This window comes from Ascaphus truei, chromosome 17 (assembly GCF_040206685.1).
Source record: "Ascaphus truei isolate aAscTru1 chromosome 17, aAscTru1.hap1, whole genome shotgun sequence".
In the NCBI taxonomy this organism is placed as follows: domain Eukaryota; kingdom Metazoa; phylum Chordata; class Amphibia; order Anura; family Ascaphidae; genus Ascaphus; species Ascaphus truei.
In genome coordinates, this window is record NC_134499.1 from 12,593,255 (window position 1) to 12,619,322 (window position 26,068).

General features: G+C 47.4%; 1 protein-coding gene and 1 long non-coding RNA gene across 2 annotated transcripts in view; one reads left to right on the plus strand and one right to left on the minus strand.

Annotated features, from left to right (window-relative positions):
• Window positions 1-1,957: 1,957 nt before the first annotated feature.
• Window positions 1,958-26,068, minus strand: part of LOC142467952 (uncharacterized) — a 38,115-nt gene continuing 14,004 nt past the window's right edge. The window contains exons 2-3 of the long non-coding RNA XR_012788529.1: window positions 2,889-3,027; window positions 1,958-2,032 (exon numbers count right to left, since the gene is read on the minus strand). This is a non-coding gene — a long non-coding RNA (uncharacterized LOC142467952). The remainder of the gene's footprint in view (window positions 2,033-2,888; window positions 3,028-26,068) is intronic.
• Window positions 7,497-26,068, plus strand: part of GRIN2B (glutamate ionotropic receptor NMDA type subunit 2B) — a 375,272-nt gene continuing 356,700 nt past the window's right edge. Inside the window, exons 1-2 of the mRNA XM_075573972.1 lie at window positions 7,497-7,634; window positions 8,885-9,358. The gene's annotated coding sequence lies outside the window, so the exon portion shown is untranslated. The remainder of the gene's footprint in view (window positions 7,635-8,884; window positions 9,359-26,068) is intronic.

Sequence of the window (26,068 nt, forward strand, 5' to 3'; positions counted from 1 at the left end):
TTGAACTCAATGGGGGTTTCTGTCCGAAAAACGTCCAGACTATATAGAATTAACCCCTAGGCAGGAATAGACCGAGAAGGGATTACAGGTTGTCTTGTCAGAGTGCTATTATCCAGTCACTATCACTGTGTCAGACCCACGTGAGTCTACATAGAGGACAGAAAGACATCATTAATCAGCAAATATTTCTACGTCCAGGGCTACTTTAATGGGGGATCTCCAGCAGTGGCGGATTTCTCAATAGATCTGGGCATCCAGTGGCAATATTTGGGAGCAGCAAATATATAGGACCGATTCCCAATGAAGACCTTTTTTTTTTTTTATATATAGAAAAAACGAAAATCCGCTATAAAAAAAATCGCTACTCTTTGAAATGACGGCATTAGATCAAAGAGAAGTCAGAGAACACTCTGCTAATCTTCCAAAAAATAAAAACTATTCATAAGATATCGAACCTATAATTATTGATGAATGCCGGTATCTCCGGGAACACAGTGATTCGTTGGATGTGTGACCATGGCCTAGACCAGGGGGGGCTCAACTCCAGTCCTCAAGCCCCCCCAACAGGTCAGGTTTTCAGGATATCCCAGCTGCAGCACAGGTGGCCTCTGATTGATCTAGGGGGAAGAAGACGCTCAGAGAAAGCCTACTGAAGCAGGCCCCGGCACCTAGTGGGGGTCAGACTCTTGTCCCCGGCAGACCCCCAGTTAGTGAGTGTTGCCTTGCGATTGTGTATTTTGTGTGTCCGCTGGCTCGCCAGAATAAACTTTCATTTATTCAACTACTGAGTTCTGTCTGGTGATAGCGATCCCGGGGGTAAAGGTGTTAAAAGGTCTGGTCTCCCGTGACAGCGGCAAAAAAGTAAGTGCCAATTGGCGGCAAAATTGTAAATCAGCCACTGATCTCGCAGGGCACGGAGTGCCAGCACTTTATTGTGAGTTGCGGCAGCTGTTTTTAGTTGATGAATAAGAAATTCCATATACAGCTCAACCCCGTTATATCGCAATCCGTTACAACGCGAATCCGCTTATAACGCGTGCAAGCGCGGCTCCCAATTTTCGTATTTCTGAATACTTTACAACACGATTATTGGCATCTTATATACTTTATTGTACAATGCACACAATTGTACATTATCTCTAATGCGATCCGCTTATATCGCAATGTGATTCTTTGGACCCCGAGCACAGCGTTATAAGGGGGTTGAGCTGTAGTAGTTCTATAAATAAAATGGGTGGGGATGGGATACTTTTTGGGGAGGGGATCAATGCCTTTTCTATCATCATTCTTTATTTGAAGCTGAATTATTTGTGGTAGTCTATAATAATAATAAAAAAGCCCGGGTCTGTCTGTTAGAGCCATAGCAGCAAGACCATGAAACCTACAGACCCGAAACGTTGCATGCATACTAAGGGGGCGCTAGGAGTGTGCACCTGGCAGTTCATTTTTACTTTGGCATTTTTTCTCTTGTTTTTACCTGCTCTGCCTCTGATTGGTTGTTTCCTCTCGGCGAGGCCGCTGGTTTCTTGGTGCTGATTGGCCCTTGCTTTGCAAGGAGGTACACTGGCGACACACTTTATTCGAGCTTGGCTAGTCCCACGAATTCGGGTATACCCGGGTGTATTGAGGTTTGTGACTGTTTTCTGCCCGAGTGCATTGAGTTATTTTCCAAGCAGGGATTGAAGCATTTTATTCCCGCTGGCTGCAATACTGCACAGTATATATATATATACTGCATTACAATTCATGAATTTATGCCATCTGGTAGACACGCGAAGCATTGCAGCCTATTAAATCCTAATCATTATCATTTAACAGATCAGCCGCCCATCAGCCAGGCATGAACCCAGGCTGGGAAGGCAAATGCAACGGGGCTTGTCAGAGGTGAGGAGCGGCGCATTCCAGGTATCTGCCAGGTACATACCGGGTATTTGCTCGAATAAAGTGTGTCGGTGCAGTAAGTGATTGGTTGCCCGCTGAGCTGGAGGCCTTCCGGACATTTCCTGGGGGGAAGAGTGTAGGCCGTGGGAATCTAAGAGAGGGAGGGGAGAGAGGTGGGAGTGTAAGAGAGGAAGGAGGAGAGGTGAGCGTCTAAGATAGGGAGGGGGAGAGTAGGGGAGAAAGAAGGGGACATGAGTGTAGGGAGGGTGAGGGAGTGAGGAGAGAGAGGGAAAGTGGGGAAGCAGAGCGGTGGGAGGGATAGAGGAGAGAGAGAGAAAAGGAAAGTGGGGAAGGAGAGGGGGTAAAGAAAGGGGTGGGAGGAGGGAGAGGTGGGGAGAGTGAGGGGGGGGGAGAAAGAGAGAGAAGGTAGGGAAGGTGAGAGACGGGGAGAGAGAGAGAGAAGGTGGAGAAGGAGAGAAAGGGGGTGAGACGCGGGGGAAAGGGGTAAAGAAAGGTGGGAAGGGAGGGGAGAAGAAAGAGGAGAGAGAAGGGGGGAAGGAGAGGGAGAGAGACAAGAGGGGTTTAGAGGGGGAGAGAAGGGAGGAGGGGCGAGAGAGAGTGAGGGGGGAGAGAGAGGGGAGAAGGGGGGAGAGAGCGAATGAGGGGCAAAAGAGAGGGGATAGAAAGGGGAAGGAGGAAAGAGAGGAGGGGGGAGAAACAAAAGGGGAAGAGTGGGTGAGATAGAGAAAGATGGGAGAGATGGGGAAGAAGAGAGGAGAAAGAGGGGAGACGGGGGAAGAGAAGGGAGGGAGACGGGGAAAGAGGAGGGAGGGGAGAAAGGACGGGGAGAGGGAGAGACAGAAGGGATGGAGAGAAGGTGGGGGGGGAGGGGAGACAGAGGGGGAGGAGACAGAAGGGAGAAGAGAGACAGGGAGGAGGAGACAGAATGGGAGAGAGATGGGGGTAGAGAGAGAGAGGGGATGAGCTTGAGTGTACCCACTGCCTACCTGCTTCCGTAGAGGATTGAGGGGGCCTGTTAAAGACCTATGGAGGGTGTCCAGTGGAGCCTTCCACCGGGGTACAGGAGTCCCAGTTGTCCCTCCTTCCCCCTGTCGCCCCATTATCGATTGATTGCCAGTTTCAAGTCTGCAATGGATAAGATGACTCCAGAGTCCTGCAGCCATGTGCAGCAGGGGACTTTAGCTATAGTCCGACAAACATACCACTGCCTACTCCCACTGCTTAGGCTGCGTCCATAGAGGAGGGAGCCGCGCTGAGCCGTGCGGATGCTGAGGCTCGTCTGCGCAATCAGGAGCGATTGCATGAACTAGCAGACGAGCCAGCATTCGCTATCGGGAGGCGGGACACTGACGTCACTGGCCCAATAGCCCGCGAAGCGCCGACGTCACGGCGCCATGGCGTTGATGCTGCTTCGCTCTGATTGGAGGTTTTCAGCCGACAGCGCGCTCAGAAACAGGTTCTGCTGTCGGCTGAAAATCCCAGCGCCTCAGCACGCCCGCGGACGCTCGCGGGAGCCCCCTTGTAAGACATCCTCATTGAGGATGACGGGGCTCATCGCGGAGCGTCCGCACGTCTCAGCGCTGCTTCTATGGACTCAGCCTTACAAGTAGTACCCAAACTAACTCAGGAATATTAAAGGGTCAGTCCATCATAGCAGGGGTGCGCAAAGTGGGGGGCGCAAGATTATTTTGGGGGAGGCGAAGACTTCAACTACCTTTCCTCGTCGCATGGCAACGCGGCATCAAATTACGCAGCAGGGTCATGTGACGTACGCAGCGCCATAGCAATGCGCGTCAAATGACACCACGGGGGTCGCAACGGGGGCCACCACGTGACCCCGCGCGTCATTTGACGCTGGATATTGGGTCAGGGTGGGGCGTGAGTATAGGGGCTGGCAGGCAGGGGGGGCGCAGCACAGAACATTTCTGCGCCCCTGCATCCTAGGACCAAAGAGAACTAATGGCAGTGGCATGTTTAATAGGCGAAATACAGGGGATTGGCACGTCTTGTAAACAATTCAGACCATTTCAAATATTTTTTAGTGTCTCCAGTGACCATACTAACCAAATGATTTGAAGTGGTTTTACGATCTGTACCTAATCTCTCTGGGAATTATTATAGAGACAAAACAGCAAAAGGAATAAGGTTTGAATAAATCACGTATATCAGTTTAAAGTCTGATCGCAAAAGAGATGACGTAACGGTCACAATAACGCCACCTGGAGGGCCCTTAAAAGTTCAAACCAATAATCTGTGCAAAACGCTGCAGCGACGGTTACTCCCCCCCGATATCCCGTCAAGGGCGGGACTTAGGGAAAGAAAACCCTTCCCCCATTCAGCGACCCCCCTATGAAATGCAACCGGCTGGCTATGTGCGTCTGCCCCTTTAAACCAGGGGAGGCCAACTCCAGTCCTCAAGGGCCACCACCAGGCCAGGTATTAGGGCTAGCCCTGCTTCAGCACGGGTGGTGCCGTCAATGATTGAGCCACCTGTGCTGAAGCAGGGATATCCTTAAAATCTGACCTGGTGGTGGGCCCTTGAGGACTGGAGTTGGCCACTTCTGATTTAAAGACTCCTCTTTTTTTGGGGGTGGGGGGGGGATCCCCAGTGGGAGTTTTCTTGTTTCAGTCCAAGCTCCGAGCCTGAGACACCTGTGCTCATTACTTGTCCGTTTATCAGTCCTGACACCCAGATATCCGGGAGGATAAACAGGCGGATAATTCATGACAAGGTGAGGCAACAAAAGTATCCCCTTTGGTTGTGGTACAGTTAACACCTAAATTAAAACGCGATTTTATTAGCGTAATTAAAATAAAGTGTAAGGGATTATGGACAAACAAAACAAACACGTGAACATATAATGATTCAGAGTGTACAGTAATTGACAAGGGTAACTGTTAATTAATGGAACACTTGGAAGATAATATGATAAACATCTACCCACAAAAATATTGTTGTGTGTGTTCGTATTACAGTTGTCCTACAAAGGAAAAGGAATTCCCTAAATTGCTAGAGACCCTTATATTAGTGGCTTCTCATAAACATTACACCTCTCACAGAAATACTAAATAACACAGCGGAATGCCAGGAGTTGGCCAAATTGAAATTGCTCTGCAAAATGTTTGGTAAGTAACCAACTGATAGAGTGTTGTTTCAAAAGGTCTATGAAGCACAGCCTAGACTCTTTAGGTGGGTGGGTATAGTCACCCCTCCACCACTAAGCATGTGATGATTCAATGCTTAGTTAGATAATGCTGGGAACTGCACATCAGATAGAAGTTGGCTCTGAGGCGCTTTAACCAGTATCCAGCTGTATAAAGCTGTTTGCAGGGTTCAAACAAGGATCCTTCATTATACTGTGAATAGTATCTGTTAAATATCTAAGGGTGTAGTTTAGCAAGTGTCTGAGCGTTCTTGCTGTCCACGGCTACAGTCTCCGAAACGCTCAGACTCATAGGACTCCCTTGCCTCTCCGAATCAGCAGACGTCGCTGGCTAGCTGACGTCACACGTACCCGACGTACGTTTCACCAATAGGCTTCATCGTGGGCCATAATAATGGTACATGGTAATGTAACAGGTCATTCACAGCTTATCCTGAAAGGGTTTATCCCACAGTAATAGGTCCCCCCCCCCCTTGTAGAACGCTGACAGTGTACACAGCACTGTACATAGAATTTCCCTGTCCAGATGAGTTTACAATCTATGATTTTGGTGCCTGAGGCTGCGGCCCCGCTAGTGCTGAGCGCACTGAATGGGCGGCGCTTGCCGCTTTTACTTACATATATCTATATATGTAAGTCCCCGCTCACGCGGTGCGCGAGCACGCACGTTCACCCACGCTTGGCACTTGGGTAAACAAAAAAAAAATGAACTTTCGAGCGTGCTCAACTTGCCCACAACGCTCCCCCGCGCGCGCTTCCGAAATAGCCAGGACACCCGGCGCCGAGGCTTGGAGAGCTTGTGACGTCACCGCTCTCAACCATGAGTCAGCGCTGAGTCAGCGCTAGCGGGGCCACAGGCTGAGGCACAGGGTGATAAAGTGACTTACCCAGGGTCACAAGGAGCCGACACCGGGAATTGAACCAGGTTCCCCTGATTCCCACTCAGTGTCAGTGTTATCAGAGTCCGTGTCTGTACTCGCTGAGCCACTCCATAACAGTGCAAAAGAATATCCTTAGAAAGATGAAATCCTTATTTTAGTCAAATCCTTGCTCTCTTGTTTCCTGTGTAAAAATGAATAGGTTTCTATTTTCTTTGGCTCTCTGTAATTCTAATTCTGCGTGGTAATGTTTGGTCACCCCCCTTATCTCTTTAATGATGGCAGCAACATTAATTTAAACAGAAAAAAAGTCTGAATAGATCTTTCTATATATACAAAAGTTTACAGACAGTCTTATCACCAAAGAGATTATATATATAAAACAAAGTAACAACCCTACAGAGCATAGTGTTACTATAGGGACAGTAACATTTAAAAACATTGGCTGAAAATACATAAACGTGTCTATTTTTGTTGCTGTTTTAAAACAACTGTGCCGATGTTGCGAAACGCGTAGGGACTTCAGCACTTCCTGTGAGCATGTTTTCCCTCCCCATGCCTGTTTCAAATATCTTTATTCAGATGAAATAAAGAAATATATAATTTTTTCAGAAGATTGCCTGAACGTCCGATTCAATCTGTTCTACGGCCGCAAACATTGTCCTGATTATTCATTTACTTTGGCCCTCAGGTGGACTGACCCTTTGGCTGGGGGGCTGTAAAAGTGCAGTCCCACTTAGGGGGTTATTCCGATCGGGAGAGGGTTTTCCATGTGATAGTGTCCCTATTGGCACTATCTCAGTTTAAGGAATAACCCTCTCTGCCTTTGCTGCCGACGTGGCACTGCGTCACCAGAAAACCACAAGCCACGGATCAAACAGGGTCTGAGTTTTTTTGCAGCATGCAGGACAATCAGTATCCTGGGTGGGGCAATTGAAGGGGCAATCCAGCCTAACAAACCTTCTTATTCTTAACAGGATTGGAACCAGGGGAGGGTGAGGGCTCTTCCTGAGCTGAATCCCACTATTTCCAGCTCTTGGGACCTCCAAGATCCAAATATACTTGCTGGTGAAGTTAATGATATCCCTTCTTGATTTTTAAAGGGGATTTAAATTGCTGACCAATAGGAAGCAGCAGCTGATGATTGGCCTGAGATTTGGCAGACATTTTGTTTCCCCTGGAGAGAGATATAAACTCGTTAATTTCGCCAGTAAGCATCTCTGGAACCAGGCAGACCCCGGAGGTGAAAATAGCGTATTTTGGCTCCTATGGTGTGTGGGGGGGGGGGGGGGGGACAAGTAGGGGGACCTGCTCATTTCAATGAACACAATTCTTCATGCTAGTTTGCAAACTGGTTATTTGAAATGGAAAGATTGTGCAAACCAAGAGATCCGGATGTGCCAACAGGTTCTGTATGTGTTTGAGCAATATACATAATTTGGGTCGCCTTGGGGGGACTGCCACTTTAGAACACTTTCCGGTAGTTCCCCCAGCCGCCCATAGGGGGAAACCTCTCCCCCATCACATTTGAGCTTCCAATCAGCTTGAGCACATCTCATAGCAAAGAGATTCTTAGCAGGGAATTCTTCATTTTTCACAGATCCCTTCAGTGTGTGTGTGTAGTGTGCATGGGAATTATAAACCAGATCTCAGCAGCTACAGATCTGGAATTGACTGACATGACTGTACAGTAAGTACCCATTTTAACATTTATTCCTTTAACCTCCCCCCACCCCCTGTCCCCATTAAAAAGCCCCAGCAACTAAATGCCATCATTATTATTTATTTTTGTAACATGTATTGTGTGTGTGTCCCCAGGATAGGGACCTCTGCTAGAGGATGTGCGATTTTCTATTGCAGAAGAATGTGTAGAGAGTAATGGTTAAAGTCTACCAGTGAGCATCCAAAACTGCAGGGCTACAAAAGTAAAGAGCCATTCCATTGCAATTGGCAGGTATGCAATCTAAAGACCCCCCCCCTCCACATCCACTCACAGCCCCCTGTTGCAATCCTCACTATCATTTAATGGGTTAACACGAACTATGTGTGTGTGTGTATGTATGTATGTATGTATGTATGTATGTATGTATGTATGTATGTATGTATGTATATATATATATATATATATATATATATATATATATATATATATATATATATATATATATTGCACATTTCAACAATAGATGCCTATTAGTGGGGTCTTTTTAAAGTGGGGATATACAGTATGATTATATTCAATAGGTTAGAATCATAGGCACACATATTTAGGCTTCCAATATTAAAGTATATACTATTTATTTTCATCTATGACTGCTTACAAATGTATCTATATAGAGACACATATATAGATGTATGTGCATATATATATATATATATATATATATATATATATATATATATATATATATATATACACTACATAATACTACATACTGATAAACGGTATCATCTGTCTATCTATAATCTATCTATCTCTGTCTACATATTATAATACTTGATGGATACCATAGACATGTTGTTTCTAAGTGCACCTGTTATAGGTCTCTTGTACAGTATCTAAGCAGGATTAATGGTGTTGCTGGTGATGATTGTGGCAATTAAAATAGCTACATGTGTGTGTGTGGTCTGTAGAGGAGGGGGGAGCATTTCCTCTTGCTCAGTGTCCCTCTTCCACTCTCCTAGATGATGCTAATTTTACTGCCTTTTTTCCCTGTAGCCCTTCTGCTTATTCTAAGGATGCTGTAGCTGGACCTCTCCTATTAATTATGCACAGACATCTACCACCCATTTACCAGTGCTGTGGGAACCTTTTTTGGGGGGGAGTCCAGACGCTGAGAAATCTCTGTATTTGGATGTCAGCTTCCCCCCTTTTTTTTTCTCTCTCTCTCTAATAAAATATTGATTTCATGTTTCTCTCTCTCTCTCTCTCTCCCGTAGGAAGAGGCTCGTTCTAAGGCAAAGCATTACACTGCAGATAGCAACAGCACTGCTAAGAATGAAATAAGCCACACAGACTCATCCAAATTCACCAGCAACCTTTACCAGCCAACAAGATCTGTGCACAACAAGAACGTCTTCGCTTTGCAACCCTGCATTGTGCTTTTTTTCCCTCTCCCCCCTGAAGAAACACCCTGCTTTTATCCATTTGATTTCTGCATCTCCGCTGCTCAAAGCCAAGAAGGATTTTCTCTATCGCACAAAGGGGATTGTACACCTGATTTATTCTCTGCCCCCTCCTCATCCCCAACCCCAATCGCCCCCCCGACCCCAACCCTCTTCTCCATTTTTTTTTTTTATTTCCGCATCTCTTTCTCCTATGTGGATATGCGAGGTAGAAGCGAAGACAGCATAATCCCATCATGTACAGGGCTCTAACCCATCAGACCAAAGGATCTGTGTCTACAACCCAAGGTAGGTAGACGACAAAACAACTGTCATCTTTGTCTACCTGTATATGCCAAGTACCAGCGATCACAATGGTCAGATATTGGAAGTCACGTCTGCGTATAAATGTCATTGTGTGTGTGAAAGGTGGTGTAACGATGGGCTGTGTTACATCTGCCAGCCAGGACGCATGTATCTGTAACACAGTAGCTGTTGCTTCATCCCATAGTCCTAGTAAAGCAGCATGGCTGTGTGGGAGGCTGGGAATAACGGTGCTGGCAATAGGATTATATTCCCTTTTATTGGTTCCTCCTGCTTATTATCCTGGCGATTTGGTGGGGGAGGGGGGAGTTCTGATTGTAAGTTCTGTCGGCCAGCGCCATCACTTTTGATGGTGGGTAGGGTGAAGCCCCCGTGATCCTCTGCACCTGTTACTGGCAGTACCTGCAGTGCCTGAAGCGAGGTGGGCCATGCTGACGCAGAGTACCGCTGCTTTTTAGTTAATGACCTGGACGGTTGGTTTTGTTTAAAGAGACCGGCGTCGGTTTTAATCCTTTTGGTGCTTGGGGGCCTGCGAAGAGATTGAAGCCTATTCTGGCAGCAAAGAGGTTAAAGGGGTCTCAATTGTTGTTCTTCTTACACACACACACACACACACACACACACACCTGTGTGTGTGTCTATATCTATATATCTCTACATATGTGTGTATATATATATATACACACACACAGAACGGTATCATCTATTCGTTTTTGATTTTGTGTGTGTGTCTGTGTGTGTGTGTATATATATATATATATATATATATATATATATATATATATATATATATATATATATGAGAGAGACACATACATACATATATATATGTATTTATATATATATATATAAATGTACATGTGTATATATAGATATATAGATATACACACACCATTAACCAAGACTTGTGCTATTCTGCATTGAAGCACATTACCTCTATTTTTTGCGGCTGATCTCATTTAGAGTGAGTCTTTTCATGTCTCTGCACCCGTGGAACAGAAGGTACATTTTTAGCCTGTGTCTCGTGCAAGGTGTACGCTCCACTTACCCCGCTTGTGCGTGTGCGCATGGGACAGGAGGTGTGCGCGTGGGACAGAGGTGTGCGCGTGGGACAGGAGGTGTGCGCGTGGGACAGAGGTGTGCGCGTGGGACAGAGGTGTGCGCGTGGGACAGAGGTGTGCGCGTGGGATAGGAGTGTGCGCGTGGGAGGTGTGCGCGTGGGACAGGAGGTGTGCGCGTGGGACAGAGGTGTGCGCGTGGGACAGAGGTGTGCGCGTGGGACAGAGGTGTGCGCGTGGGACAGAGGTGTGCGCGTGGGACAGAGGTGTGCGCGTGGGACAGAGGTGTGCGCATGGGACAGAAGGTGTGCGCGTGGGACAGAGGTGTGCGCGTGGGACAGGAGGTGTGCGCGTGGGACAGAGGTGTGCGCGTGGGACAGAGGTGTGCGCGTGGGACAGAAGGTGTGCGCGTGGGACAGGAGGTGTGCGCGTGGGACAGAAGTGTGCGCGTGGGACAGAGGTGTGCGCGTGGGACAGAGGTGTGCGCGTGGGACAGGAGGTGTGCGCGTGGGACAGGAGGTGTGCGCGTGGGACAGGAGGTGTGCGCGTGGGACAGGAGGTGTGCGCGTGGGACAGGAGGTGTGCGCGTGGGACAGGAGGTGTGCGCGTGGGACAGAGGTGTGCGCGTGGGACAGGAGGTGTGCGCGTGGGACAGAGGTGTGCGCGTGGGACAGAGGTGTGCGCGTGGGACAGAGGTGTGCGCGTGGGACAGGAGGTGTGCGCGCGGGACAGAGGTGTGCGCGTGGGACAGAGGTGTGCGCGTGGGACAGGAGGTGTGCGAGTGGGACAGGAGGTGTGCGCGTGGGACAGAGGTGTGCGCGTGGGACAGAGGTGTGCGCGTGGGACAGGAGGTGTGCGCGCGGGACAGAGGTGTGCGCGTGGGACAGGAGGTGTGCGCGTGGGACAGAGGGTGTGCGCGTGGGACAGGAGGTGTGCGCGTGGGACAGGAGGTGTGCGCGTGGGACAGAGGTGTGCGCGTGGGACAGAGGTGTGCGCGTGGGACAGAGGTGTGCGCGTGGGACAGAGGTGTGCGCGTGGGACAGAGGTGTGCGCGTGGGACAGAGGTGTGCGCGTGGGACAGGAGGTGTGCACGTGGGACAGAGGTGTGCGTGTGGGACAGAGGTGTGCGCGTGGGACAGAGGTGTGCGCGTGGGACAGAGGTGTGCGCGTGGGACAGAGGTGTGCGCGTGGGACAGAGGTGTGCGCGTGGGACAGAGGTGTGCGCGTGGGACAGAGGTGTGCGCGTGGGACAGAGGTGTGCGCTTGGGACAGGAGGTGTGCGCGTGGGACAGAGGTGTGCGCGTGGGACAGAGGTGTGCGCGTGGGACAGAGGTGTGTGCGTGGGACAGGAGTGTGCGCGTGGGACAGAGGTGTGCGCGTGGGACAGAGGTGTGCGCGTGGGACAGGAGTGTGCGCGTGGGACAGAGGTGTGCGCGTGGGACAGAGGTGTGCGCGTGGGACAGAGGTGTGCGCGTGGGACAGAGGTGTGCGCGTGGGACAGAAGTGTGCACGTGGGACAGGAGGTGTGCGCGTGGGACAGAGGTGTGCGCGTGGGACAGGAGGTGTGCACGTGGGACAGAGGTGTGCACGTGGGACAGGAGGTGTGCGCGTGGGACAGAGGTGTGCGCGTGGGACAGAGGTGTGCGCGTGGGACAGGAGTGTGCGCGTGGGACAGGAGTGTGCGCGTGGGACAGAGGTGTGCGCGTGGGACAGAGGTGTGCGCGTGGGACAGAGGTGTGCGCGTGGGACAGAGGTGTGCGCGTGGGACAGGTGTGCACGTGGGACAGGAGGTGTGCGCGTGGGACAGAAGTGTGCACGTGGGACAGGAGGTGTGCGCGTGGGACAGAGGTGTGCGCGTGGGACAGGAGGTGTGCGCGTGGGACAGAGGTGTGCGCGTGGGACAGAGGTGTGCGCGTGGGACAGAGGTGTGCGCGTGGGACAGAGGTGTGCGCGTGGGACAGAGGTGTGCGCGTGGGACAGAGGTGTGCGCGTGGGACAGGAGGTGTGCGCGTGGGACAGAAGGTGTGCGCGTGGGACAGAGGTGTGCGCGTGGGACAGAGGTGTGCGCGTGGGACAGAGGTGTGCGCGTGGGACAGGAGGTGTGCGCGTGGGACAGAGGTGTGCGCGTGGGACAGGTGTGCGCGTGGGACAGAGGTGTGCGCGTGGGACAGGAGGTGTGCGCGTGGGACAGAGGTGTGCGCGTGGGACAGAGGTGTGCGCGTGGGACAGAGGTGTGCGCGTGGGACAGAGGTGTGCGCGTGGGACAGAGGTGTGCGCGTGGGACAGAGGTGTGCGCGTGGGACAGAGGTGTGCGCGTGGGACAGGTGTGCGCGCGGGACAGAGGTGTGCGCGCGGGACAGAGGTGTGCGCGTGGGACAGAGGTGTGCACGTGGGACAGAGGTGTGCGCGTGGGACAGTTGCACACTATTTCAATAAATGTCCCAGGCCTGTCTGAACAGTGGTGGCCTAATTGATAGCTATCAAGCCACGCCGCACTGATAGTGAGAGATAGCCATGTACAATCCGTTAGCCATCAGCACATACGCCTTATCTGCTAAACCAACTGTTACATTCAATTATGAGAAATCCTCTTATGATTCACAACTAACGGCTTTTAATAATGTTTACCTTCCTCTAATATGCTTGTCTGAAATCTCCTTTTATAAAGGCAGCTTATGTACGTTGGGAAATTAATCCCTCGGCATTGTATAATGCCCCGCGCACATTCGCAGTACGAACCCTTGCCAGGACTACCATGTTGGTTTCGTGTGGAGTGTGTATCTTACATTGTATTAGGGCAGTGATGCTCTACAAGTGCATTGTGAGCCCCTAGGGGTCTGTGAGGTGTCTCTAAGGGGTTCGCCCTCAAAATAATGTCATTGCAGATCCCATGTATAGTGGTCTCTTGACCCCGTGTGGGGACTGCGCACTTATTAAGGACTGAAACTGCACCGTAGCACCCTTGGGACCTTCCAAACTTGCTCCCCACAATGCTTTGCATCCACAGCAGCAAGGCATTGTGGGACGTGACTTTGGAAGCTCCCGCAGTGAGTGACCGCTATACCCCCAATGCTGCCTGCACACACTGGGAGGCAGTTTGCGGCCTTATTAAGCGTTTGATCCCCCACGAGCTCAGGACACTATACTGCTGGGATCACTCACACAGGTTTGTTAGCGATAGGCAATAAGATTTATTAATTAGGGGGTCTCAGAACCCACATTTTCTAGCAGGGGGGGCACAGTGTAACAAAGGACGGGAGCCGGTGTGTTATGGGGTTTAAGGGTATAAGTGCTGTAATTATAGGAGACGTCCCTGTTGTCTAAAGGTAAAGGATTAGCAGTGGGTAACCATGCTCGGCAGCGCTTTATAATGGCGCTTCATGTTAAGGAGATAGGATTACTCCGCGTTCTGCATTATAAGTAGGATGTATATGGGGACGTGGCTACATTTACCAGCGCAAAATATCAGTAATAGTCTTATCCGTGTATGTGCTTATTGTAAATAATTAAGATCTTTACTGCATGGTGTACATTGCAGGCTGTACCATCGCTGTGATGCCCAGAGGGCCTGCAATGGGTATGTGTGTGTGTGTGTGTGTGTGTGTGTATGTGTCTGTGTGTGTCTGTTTGTATAAACACATACAGATAGATATATAGATATATAGATATATATATAGTGAACATGGTGTCCCATCAGGAGACAAGAACAGCACTCAAGGATATAATGCAAAAGAAATTGTATTAAACACAAAAAACAGGCACAAACAGTCCTGTTTGTGCCTGTTTTTTGTGTTTAATACAATTTCTTTTGCATTATATCCTTGAGTGCTGATCTTGTCTCCTGGTGGGACACCATGTTCACTGTTCATCCTTATTGAACAAGCACCTATTTACCCCTAGCCTTTGAAGTGCCTGCTGCTGCATATATATATATATATATATATATATATATATATATATATATATATATATATATATATATATATATATATATATACAGTATATAGATATATCTATATATATACACACAGTATACATTATATATACTGTCAAGATGAGGTGAGCACCTCATATCTATTCTTACTTATTAGCAAACAGTGTGCTGGCTTCATCTCGACATTATGCTTTATCTGGCCCTGAACCGGTTATAAGTATAGCACCTGATTTATGCTACTGAAGATTGTAAATAAAAAGGGCACTCTCGTCTGCAACCTATATACTATATATATATATATATATATATATATATATATATATATATATATACACACAGACACACACATCGGACCAATAAAATACATATTTTCCTTAACGTGTGTGTGTGTGTGTGTGCCATATTCTTTTATTTATTTATGTTTAGAAATAACTTTCTTTCCCTTTGATCCTAATGTCAAACTCCGCTGTCATATCGTCCTTCAGTTCCTAATTTCCCTCAGAAATATATATATACTCATTTTAAGGGGACCTTTTGAATGCAAACTCAATTATATACGTTGTAATTTCTCCTTCCGTTATTATCCTCAGATAGGAGCTGTATTTATCAATGCTTTTAACATCGTTTATACCAGGGATGGGCAACTCCATTCCTCAAGGGCCATCAACAGGTCAGGTTTTCAACATAGCTGAATCCGTCCCTGCTTCAGCATGGGTGGTTCAACCAGAGACAGAACATGAAACACAGACAGAGCTCAGTGCACATCCAGTGAAACTTATACACCTTACAGTGCCTAAATATATATGTATAGATATCTATTAAATAAAATGGTCTTTTAGTTTAACATTTTGGCCAAAGTGTTGTAAGCCCCTGAGCCACTACACGGCAGACCACATCTCAAGGGTCCCTACACTAATATAAATTCTTAATAACCTGTGCATTGCCAGGAAGAATGATTTATAATAAATCTGTCAAAATTAGTTGCAAAGTTCTAAGTCTGATTGAAGCTTTTATTAACCTGTACATTACCAGGAAAAGCACTCTGTATTAGATTTGTCACAATCATACTGCAAGCAAGCAAGTTCCCCAGAGAGTGGGAGATGCAATGGAGTGAGCTTTTAACCATTTAAATGTGGGAGGGGGTGAGCTTCAACAAGATAGGAAGCGCCACCTTCCAATCAGCTAATTTGACCAGCTGAACAAGAATTGTGAAACATACAGGACACCTGCAAGCTCATATTAAAACCCCAAATTCACCACAACATATAAGACGGCCCTGATTGGAAGGCTTATTAGAGAGCAGATTCTGGAGTCTACATTTGTTAACTAACTATTTGTATCAAAGCACTTGGTTTTGATTTAATCCCATTGTATATTAGGGAGATGGAGCGGCTCAGTGAGTAAAGACACGGATTGGCACTGAGTTCAATTCCCGGTGTCGGCTCCTTGTGACCTTGGGCAAGTCACTTTAATTCCCTGTGCCTCAGGCACCAAAAACATAGATTGTAAGCTCCAGGGACCTGTGCCTGCAAAATGCCTCTGTAAAGTGCTACGTAAAACTAGCAGCGCTATACAAGAACATGCTATTATATTATTATTATTATCACTTTGCTTTGTAACGTAGATGTACTGTAGGGCACCGAGATTTCATGTTTGAATCCACTTCTTAGAGTTATATGATATATTCACACTCTTTACCTACTACAACAATGTGTGTTAATGTTTGTTATTTTGTTGCTTGTGGTCCTATTGCACAGCGCTACGCAGTATGCTGGCGCGATATAAATAAATGATGATAATAATAATAATATTTAGTATTCACTAGACTTACACGGTATTATATATTTCTATAGGCGCTACGAGACACACACTCTCACTTTATATGCACATGATGTAAGTCAGGGGTGCATAAAGTGGGGGGGCATGAGATTTTCTGGGGGGAGGGGGCTGTTACAGAGGCGCCGCGCTTCCCCGAAGGATTTCAAATAAATGCCGGGGATCGCGCGAGGCCGCTGTAACTTTTCACTTACCAGGAGATCCTGCGACGCGTCTCTATGGCAACCGACGCCAAAGGATGCCGTGGAGTCACGTGACCCCGCGACATCATTTGACGCAGAGCCGGGCGGGGTGGGGGGGGGGGGGGGCGGCGTGAGCAAGAGGAGACGGGGGAGGGGGGGCATGAGAGAAACTTTGCGCACCCCTGATATAAGTTATGGTGGGTAAAAAAGTGACAAAACCCCATGCATCGTGTAGTGTTCAGCACTTGTGAGAACATTCACGCCTTACACAGGTCTGCAACCTGCCCTTCCCCATTATCTCTCTGCATACAGTGCTTCCCCTGCAGCAAGGGGTTCTGGGTAATGACATTCACATGAGCACAGTGCCACCTTTTGCTACATGTCATTGCAGGTATATGCAGAATGCCTCATCATTAATCCATAATCACCGCAATGAGACTGACCCGAATAGACCACGACGTGTTGCTTTTTTTTTTTTAATGCAGGATTCCCGGGTTCGAAACCCAAAGTCGAAAGTTTGTTTCCGAAGCTGATATTAAATGAAACTTCAGAACAAAGTTTTAAATCCAAGCGAAATTCGAGGCAGACTCTGCTGGGGAGTAGTTTGGGATGGGGTGTTATGGTGTATTAAAGGCTGTACCTACTCTAGAGCAGTGTGTTGGATGAAGCGGTCATATACAAAGGACGGACCGTTGGCAGCCATAACGAGAGAGAAGCATAGTGTAATGCAGAGGTGTGCAAACCTTTCAGTCAGCGCCCCCTTCCCTGCTGTCCCCCCTTCTCGCACCCCCTCCTTACCTATTCTTCAATGTCAAATGAAGCTGCGGGGTCACATGACTTCACATGACCCCACAGCGTCGTTTGATGCTGCGTTGCCATGGTGACGCGTCGCCAAAGACAAGGTAAGGGAAGTTGCAGATGCCTCACGCCATCCCCCAGCCTTTAATTTAAATGCCTCGGTAATGCCGCGCCCCCCCCATGAAAATCTTTTGCCCCCCCCCCATGGGCAGTGGTTAAAGTTTTACATCCAATAGCTTGTGGGTTCAATTCCCCCCATCTAGTTACAAAAGGTAAAATGATATATATTTAATTTGTTTCAATCCCATCACATGCCATGGGTTTTACCATCTCGAGGCTGCGTCTTACTGCGTATTATTATTGTTTATTTGCATGGCGCCAACCTATTCCGCAGTGCAGTACAATGCGGGAGGGACAATAACATTGTCAAAAGAGTACACGCATGTTATAGACAAACTGAGGCAGCAGGAAGGACGTCCCTACCGCAAGGAGCTGACAATCTATCTAGCGAATAGTAAAGCCCCTTTTTAATTTAAGAGCACTACTTAAATATAAGTGATTGGGTTGGATTACTAGACGATGCATTAGGACAACTATGTATTTTTATTTCTTTAGAAAATTTTGCTGGTTTTCAAATGAAAAGCGATTTTTTTATAATAATAATAATAATAATGTACATTTATGTTGATCTAATTAAAAGGTATCACAACCTAATCCAACAAATCCCATATAAAAGGGACTAGAAAGGGAGGTATAGTTGTATAAAGCTCCATGATTTTCCATAGACCTGCAACTCTCTTTTCCAGTCTCTGTACAGTATATATGGTCGAGATAGTACAGTATGGCCCATAGCAGCCGGGTTGGCTAGTAGGACTACGTATCCCAGCATGCTCCGGGGGGTGAGGCTAACAGCCAGGCTTGGATAAAGCTTGATTGGAGTCTGTGGAGTTAACCAAAATAAATGAGACTGGCCGAACCCATTGGGCTGATCTGGAAGGTCCCTAAATTAACCTTTCTGCTTCCATAGGGGGCTCCGAAACACTGTTTCCGTGACGTGTATTTTGACATCAATGTGTAGCTACTGGAAAGTATTTAGAAATAATGTACTAGACAGATTTCCGTGTGCATCGTGTTTCTTTATTATTATTAGGATGGGTTAACACAGCGGTGCGCAAACTGGGGGTGTGCCCCCCAAGGGGGGCGGGAGAATTTCTAGAGGGGGGCGCGGCAGTTACGGAGGCCCCGCGCTCTTCCCCATGGCATGTAAATTAAATGTCAGGGTAGGCGTGAGGCCACTGTAACTCCCTGGTTTTGGAGGGGCTTTCAGAAGGTTTTGGAAGGGGTGAGGGAGTTCTTGTGCGCAGTGAGTGAAACAGCAGTGGTCCTTCTGCTCAGCAAATGATTAAGTCGTGATAATCCGTGCCTCCCGTGGAGCAATGCGTGACTGGCCCGTCTAGCAGAAAAGGGGTTAACGGATTTCTACAGCGGTGAAAAATGGCAGGAAAGCTTAGGGGAGCGGGGGAGGCATTCTTACTGCTGCCCGTCCACAGTATCTCCATAGTAACACAAGACAAAACAGCCCCAATACTACCTCCAATATGTCAAAGTATTGAGTACTGTACATTACCATGTATTTTACCTGTATTCTTCATAAATATGGGTCATCTGGTTCAATACGTTGGCCAAAATATTTTACGCCTGCGACCACATTTCAGTATTTCATACACTACCAATATCCTACTGTCTTATGTATCTCTTCCACTGCACAGATACGAGGTAACCAAGCACAGCAGCCAACAGCATGGGGTGTGTGACGTGTATGCGGTGCCTAAAGGGTTCAAATGTAAGAAGCGGTATATGTGCTGTGTATGAGCTACAGCGCAGTTAAAACTGGTTAAAAACGAGAAGTGCCCTAATAATGATGGTGAAAAAAATCTAAAAAAAGAAGGAGGGCAACAAAATATACTTTTCATGCCTGTTGCAGCAGCAGATACACCTCCACCGCTCCCCGGGGGGGAAGAGATCTCTTAATAGGCTATTCAATCACACGTGTGTTCCAGGACCCACTGATTAACTAGAAGGGGAAATGGGTGAGCTTTAAACTAAGGAGGAAGGGTCAAAGGATTGAACGAAATGACCAACACGAATATGACGAAAGAATATAGATAAAATACATAGTAATGTACTAAATAATTAGTCATATTGGATGTGGCTTTGGGGCTCTTATCTCTTGTTGTATACATTAGGTCAGGGGTGCGCAAAAGGGGGGCGGGCGTGAAAGTTTCTGGGAGGGGCGCAGCGCTTACAGAGGCCCCGTGCTTTTCCCCAAGGCCTTTAAATGAAATGCCGGGGGAACGCGCGAAGTCTCTGTTAGGCTTCTTATATTGTACGTGCGGGCGCGTGCCCGGCGTTGAGCGTGCACGTTTAGTTGCTATAGCACAAGCGGTGATGCGCACGGTTAGGGGGCGTGACACTGACGTCACAGTGTTAGCCCGCGCTGTGATTGGCTCGCGGCAGGGCAGCAGAGCGAAAATAACATTTTCTTGTATTTTCTCTGGTCTGCCGCGCCACCGCTCACGACCATGGGTGCGCACGTCCCAAGTATAAAAACGTCTGGCTAACACAGCCAATTATAACTGAAGCGCGCACGCGTGCGCACTATATTACAGCCCTAAGTCACTTCCCTGGTCTCCGGTGGCTTCTGGCCATGTGTTACCATGGCAACGCGGCGGGGTAACATGACGTCACTTTGCCATGGGAACGTCGTGATGTAAGAAAACGCCAGAGGCAAGGTAGGGGGGGGGGGGGAGGCGCGAGCAGCTAGCGGGCGCAGACGGAAACGTTTGCGCACCATTGCATTAGGTCACAAACCCAGTGGCCCTCCAAATGACACAACTATATATAATGTAGTGGGTTTGAGTTTTGAGCTTTGCTAAGATTGTGTAACTCTAAATCTCCATAATAACACGACGCACACACATGGGAGGCCCGGGCAGGTCCCCTCTCTGCTCCGCATGCGCTCGCGAGCAGCACGCGGGGTGGAACAAAGCGAGAGCAGAGGAGGTGGAGAGAGGCGGGTGAAGGAATACAAAAGTAAATGCACTATGCAATTTGTAGCAAGAGGCATTAGCGGCAGGAAGACGGAGGTGGTAAAACAGGAATCTATGTTCATGCTCGATACATTTATTTATAGAGCATCAAGTGTCAGTCATTTTTTTAAACCAGAATTGTTTATTAATGTTTCATTTGGGAGGTAAAGGGTACAGAAAGTGAAATACAAAAGGGGTACACCGAGCACACTTAAATGTTTATACATTCATTTAACACATTTTGTACATTGTAAGCCGTAACATCATTCATCCCAAGGGCAGTACAAAGTACTCGGGGCCATCCCTTAAGGCCTCGGGCATGGTCAGCGCTTAGGCGCTGACCCGTGCTGAGGCGCGCTGCTGCTCGGCACTGAGCCCCTGCAGCCGCAATGACAGCGGCTTTAGCAGGGGCTCGCGCACGCTTCCGCACGCCTGCGGAAGCGTGTGTCTTAAAAAATCTTTCGTTTTTGAGCTCGCCGGAGCGCAGGGCCGGTCACGTGAGCGGTTCGCTCAATGAGGGCGAAACAAGCTACGTGACGTCACTGGCTCACCCCCCAGACACGCCCACGGACGGCGCGCGCTCTAAGGCCAGGGAAAGCACCGCTTTCCCTCAGCCTCAGCGCGCCTCCGCACGGCTTCAGTCTCTATGGACTAAGCCTTAGGTTGGAGGAAAGGAGATTTCACCAGCAACAAAGGAAAGGGTTCTTTACAGTAAGGGCAGTTACAATGTGGGATTCATTACACATTGGAGACTGTGATGGCAGATACAATATATTTGTTCAAAAAAAGGTTGGACATCTTTTTAGAAAGGAAAGGTATACAGGGATTTACCAAATAAGTATACATGGGAAGGATATTGATGTTGATCCAGGGAGTAATCTGATTGACAATATTTGGAGCCAGGAAATCATTTATTTCCCCCCTTATGAGATATCATTAGATGATGTGTCACTGGGGTTTGTGTTTGCCTTCCTCTGGATCAATATACTGTAAGTACAGATATAGGATAAAATATCTGTTGTCTACATTTAGCAAAGGTCGAACTTGATGGACGTACGTCTTTTTTCAGCCTCCTTTCCTATGTAACTATGTAACACGTACATATCGATCATGAGTGTTCTCCCATTATTTCTGTTTCAGGATTTGTATTTTTTGCTACATCTTAGACATCCATTTGTAATGAGCAGGGCTGGAATTGCCCTTTAGTGTGATGTGGGTTAGTAAAAAAAATGGACCCTTGCTTGACTGTTATTTGTTGAGTTTAGAAGATGTTCACGACTTATCCATGGCTCCCACGTGTTCTGGAACGGCTGACCAGTCTCTCTTAGCATACCTGTCTTTCCATTATCAGGTCACCCCATATTTTGTTTTTCACCTGCTTAAGTGTGGTACCCTTAGCTGCTAATAGTGTGTGTAAAATTCGTCTTTGTGTATTTTTTATCCAAATCGTCTAGTGCAGGGGGTGACCTACTCCAGTCCTCAAAGGCCATCAATAGGTAAGGTTTTAAGGATATCCCTGCTTCAGCACAGATGTCTCAATCAGGGGTTCAGTCATTGACTTTACCACTCAATGAGCCACTTGTGTTGAAGCAGGGATATCCCTATAATCTGACCTGTTGGTTGCTCTTGAGGACTGGAGTGGGCCATTCCTGGTCTAAAGGTTTCATTAATAGAAAGATCCATGGCTCCCAAGGCATAATGCAGGAGGGTGTATCTTGTATTAACTTTATTATCTTTTTTTTAATAGGGGAGCATGCTTTAAACTGGTTTCATTCCTACCTATCAGGTAGATCCCAACATGTGTCTATCTCAGGCTCTAACTTCAACCCCTTGGATATCACCTGTGGTGCTCCGCAAGGCTCTGTTCTGGGGACCCTACTCTTCTCAGTGTTCATCAATGATCTTCCTTCAGCTTGTAAGGGAGCTTCAATACACATGTATGCAGATGACACAATCTTATATGCACACAGCCCTAGCCTCTCCGACCTTGAACACATACTTCAATCTGACTTTTTGAGACTTGAAAATTGGATTTCCAAAAACAAACTGTTTTTAAACACTGACAAGACTGTAACAATGGTATTTGGGACCAAGGCTACATTTTTAAAGCTTCCAATGACTGAGCTCCATATCAGAAACAACGCTAACACCACCCTAACTCCTGTTACTAGTTTTAAATACTTGGGCATATGATTTGACTCCCATTTAACATTTGGGATGCACATTGATACCCTGACATCCAAAACCTATGCCAAACTAGGTGTACTTTACAGGAACAAATCCTCCCTAAGTCTGCTGGTCAGAAAGCATACAGTATCACAGCAGATGCTAATGCCAATTATCGACTATGGGGATATAGTATATGGCTTCGCACCCCAAATCCACCTTAGCAAACTTGATACCTCCTACAATTCAATATGCTGTTTTGTTCTCCAATGCAACTACAACACACATCATTGCGAAATGCTCAAAGTACTAGATTGGTCATCACTTGAGTCTAGGCGCAATGTTCATCTCTCCTGTCTTGCCTTCAAATACTTTCTGGGCAAGCTACCCCCTATCAGAACAAGCTCCTTACCCCTACCACATGCAGCACTTATCATCTGAGATCTGACTCCAAAAGACTGTTCTCTGTCCCAAGGTTCAGCAAAGTATCCGGTCGCTCCTCCTTCTCTTACCGTGCACCCCACAACTGCAACAACCTACCAGGGACTCTCACAGCCACCACCAGTCTAAGTTCTTTAAAAACTAAAGCTGTCTCACATTTTAATCTGGTCTGTAACTGTTACATACGCCTATAATATATACAGTACTATCTCTAACTGTGCATGCAATGTCTTGTATATAATATATACCCTGTTCACTTATGTAACAATGTATTTGTAACCATGTATTATTTATCATCTTAAATCTATGCCCAGGACATTCTTGAAAACGAGAGCTAACTCTCAATGTATTACTTCCTGGTAAAACATTTTATAAATAAATATAATTTTGCTAGAGGTCTCAATCTGGAGTGTCTGGCCCTGATTCAGTATGTTTTGAAGCATCTTCCCCGTGTTGGAAAAGATTTCAGTCCCATCCAATCTTCTCCAGTACTGAGAAGCAATTTCATATCATAGTAACCCTTTCAGTGCCACAGCCCCTCCGGCATTTCGCTGTCACGTGATCGTGGCTTCACTGATGAAGGAATGGGAGAGTCCTCCTCTTCCGTTCCTCAGTTGGTGAGATTAGATCCGCGCTCCACAGGCGTGCAGGACGCAATCTCTCCTAGCATATGACATAGATACTACATCATCAGGGCCACTGGAGTGCCAGACCTCTTGACATGGTAGCTACGTCATCAGGGCACACAAAGTTAAATAGGGTTCTAGGTATGAAAAGTCTACTTCTGCCCATGGGTGCATAAAGTGTAGCAAGCTTGGTATTCAAGTTTCTTACATTTGACGCAGAGATGTCCACCGTCAAGAATGGAAATCAACGAGATGTAGGGGTTGGCGACCAAAATGTTGACATTTTAATGGGAAAGCACTGATTCCCATGAACTCAGTTGGGGTGGATTCTGCTACAAAAACCAGTGAGACTGACTCCAAACCGGAGACCTTCAGTGAAAGGTGACATGTCTGTTGACACAGATTGTTAACTCAACCCAGACCTGCCAGAGTTTTCCATGCAAATAAAAAGGGAGTTAAACAAATGATGCAGCATTTGAAAGAGCCTGCTATATTTTATGCCTGTTGTGTAACTCTTCCCTAACTGATCCCCAATGACAAACTGAAACACACAGGGCAATATTAGAGCAAAGAGCCTAGATACATTTATGCCAAGAAGATACCTCTTGGTTTGCTCCAATGTTGCCTTGATCCAGGATTCAACATTTCCCTAGATCACCAATGACTACCGTGAAGCTCACTATTTCTGTGCTCAACGTGTGCCAGGCCGGGTCCTCCTTATGTATTGCTCCTAATTTCTCTGCAAGATTGACCTCTCCTCCCTGCAGTACCCATGCTGGGCCACACCCTGAGAGAGAGGACACCCAGCAGGGAGAATGTGCTGCTTGAACACAGCGGTGGTAGGAGCTAGTCTGGGACATATGGAATGTGGTAGAGAGAAAGCTCTGATTGAGTAGATGAGGAGGGTCCCATCCAGAGCACATGGAATGCGTTATCATGTGGTAGGTACACAGCTACATTCAACAAGCTCAAACGTACACATCCAGGCATGGGACGAGTAACGGCGAGTGACCATTTTTCTGCCCTGTTGATCCATATATAGGGCTGCTGATAACTCTCCCGGGGTTGACAGACCCCTGGTGTGTGAAGGGGGTGCTCATGGGCCCTACAAGTTGTTGAGAGGGGGAGGGTGCTAGAAGGTGGTGAGCAGGGGGGAGAAAGGGCCCTGTGCCCCGCCATTGATGAGGTAGAGACCCACCCAGGTGGCCGATAGAGGAAATTGGGCCCTGACTTCTGGCCTGGCACAACTTTTCAGGTCAACCACCGGGCCCAGTACAGTTGTCCTCGACTGTCCTGACCTGTACAACGGTAGACTGAAGTCTAAGACACTGAGATTAGAATGATCTTATAAAAATGTCATTTGTGGAATATATGTGGTTTGTAACCATTAAAGTTGCAGGACCTACTGCGTTCTGATCCGGAGGCCGCATCTTCTGTACCGAGTTGGAAGAAGGGAGACAGAGAGGAGGGGGTTACGATTGACTTTTCAAAGGATATTCAAATAAACTTTTCTCCTTGACTTGAAGGTGCAATCTCTCCCAGAACCAAAGGGAACTAATTCCAGTGACATATTTAAGGGGGTCTCTTCTGAGTAATTGATACCAGAGAGCCACGGCCCCTTTGGCATAGTGCGGTCACATGAGGTGACGGCCGTGGGAAACAGAAGATGAGCCCTCCACCCACCTTTTCCCTTTACTATAGGTTGCGTCCTGTGTTCTAGGGGAACGCAGAACGTGTCTAAGCTGGCAACAAGCTTTCCTTGGGCATGACGTAGCCACTGAAGGGCCAGACTCCATGATGGGTGATGATGTCTTGGGGCCCCCAAAGGGTTAAACATCATTTGTTTCAAACCTAACCAAACATAACCAATGCCGTTATTTTTTTGGTGAGCTAATGGGACCTTTAAGCAACTAGTGGAAACAAACCCGGGTTAAGGAAGGACAGAGTCAGTAACCCACTGTAGGGTTCGTTTTGGACTCAGCTTGTAGAATCAAGTGGTAGTTTAAGGAGTACACAGACAGTAACCCACTTATAGCCAGCGGCTTTGCCTTTTGGCGCTTATCAGCTTGAGGTTGGCTGCCGGTCCTGCGTTGCAATGTTAAAGCTGCAGTCCGCAAGAGATCACCAATTTTTGGCATTTATTCACTTTATGAGATATTTTCTTGCCAACGCTGTTTTTATTTTTAAAATCCGACGCTCCGTTTAGGAGATAAAAGAGCTTGAAATACTAAGTGTCCAGGAGGTAAAATTGGCGCTCTGCCCAGAGCCCAGTGCAATCTAGAGGTTACCATGGTAACCTCAGACACTAGTGTAACCCCTCTTTATTTTTTCTCCGATTATATAGCCTATCACTGAGGTGGGAGCCTGAGTCCTATGGGTTACTGTTTAATTCTTGTAGTGTGGGGTTACATGTTGTATGAGACTGTAGTGACTAGACACAACACAGTGGTAATGAATTATAACAAGCTTTATATACTCATATAGCTATAATTTGTGGTGTTTCATCTCATATGAATCAGTATGGTGACTCTTAACCTCAGAATCACTCCATACACATATATACTT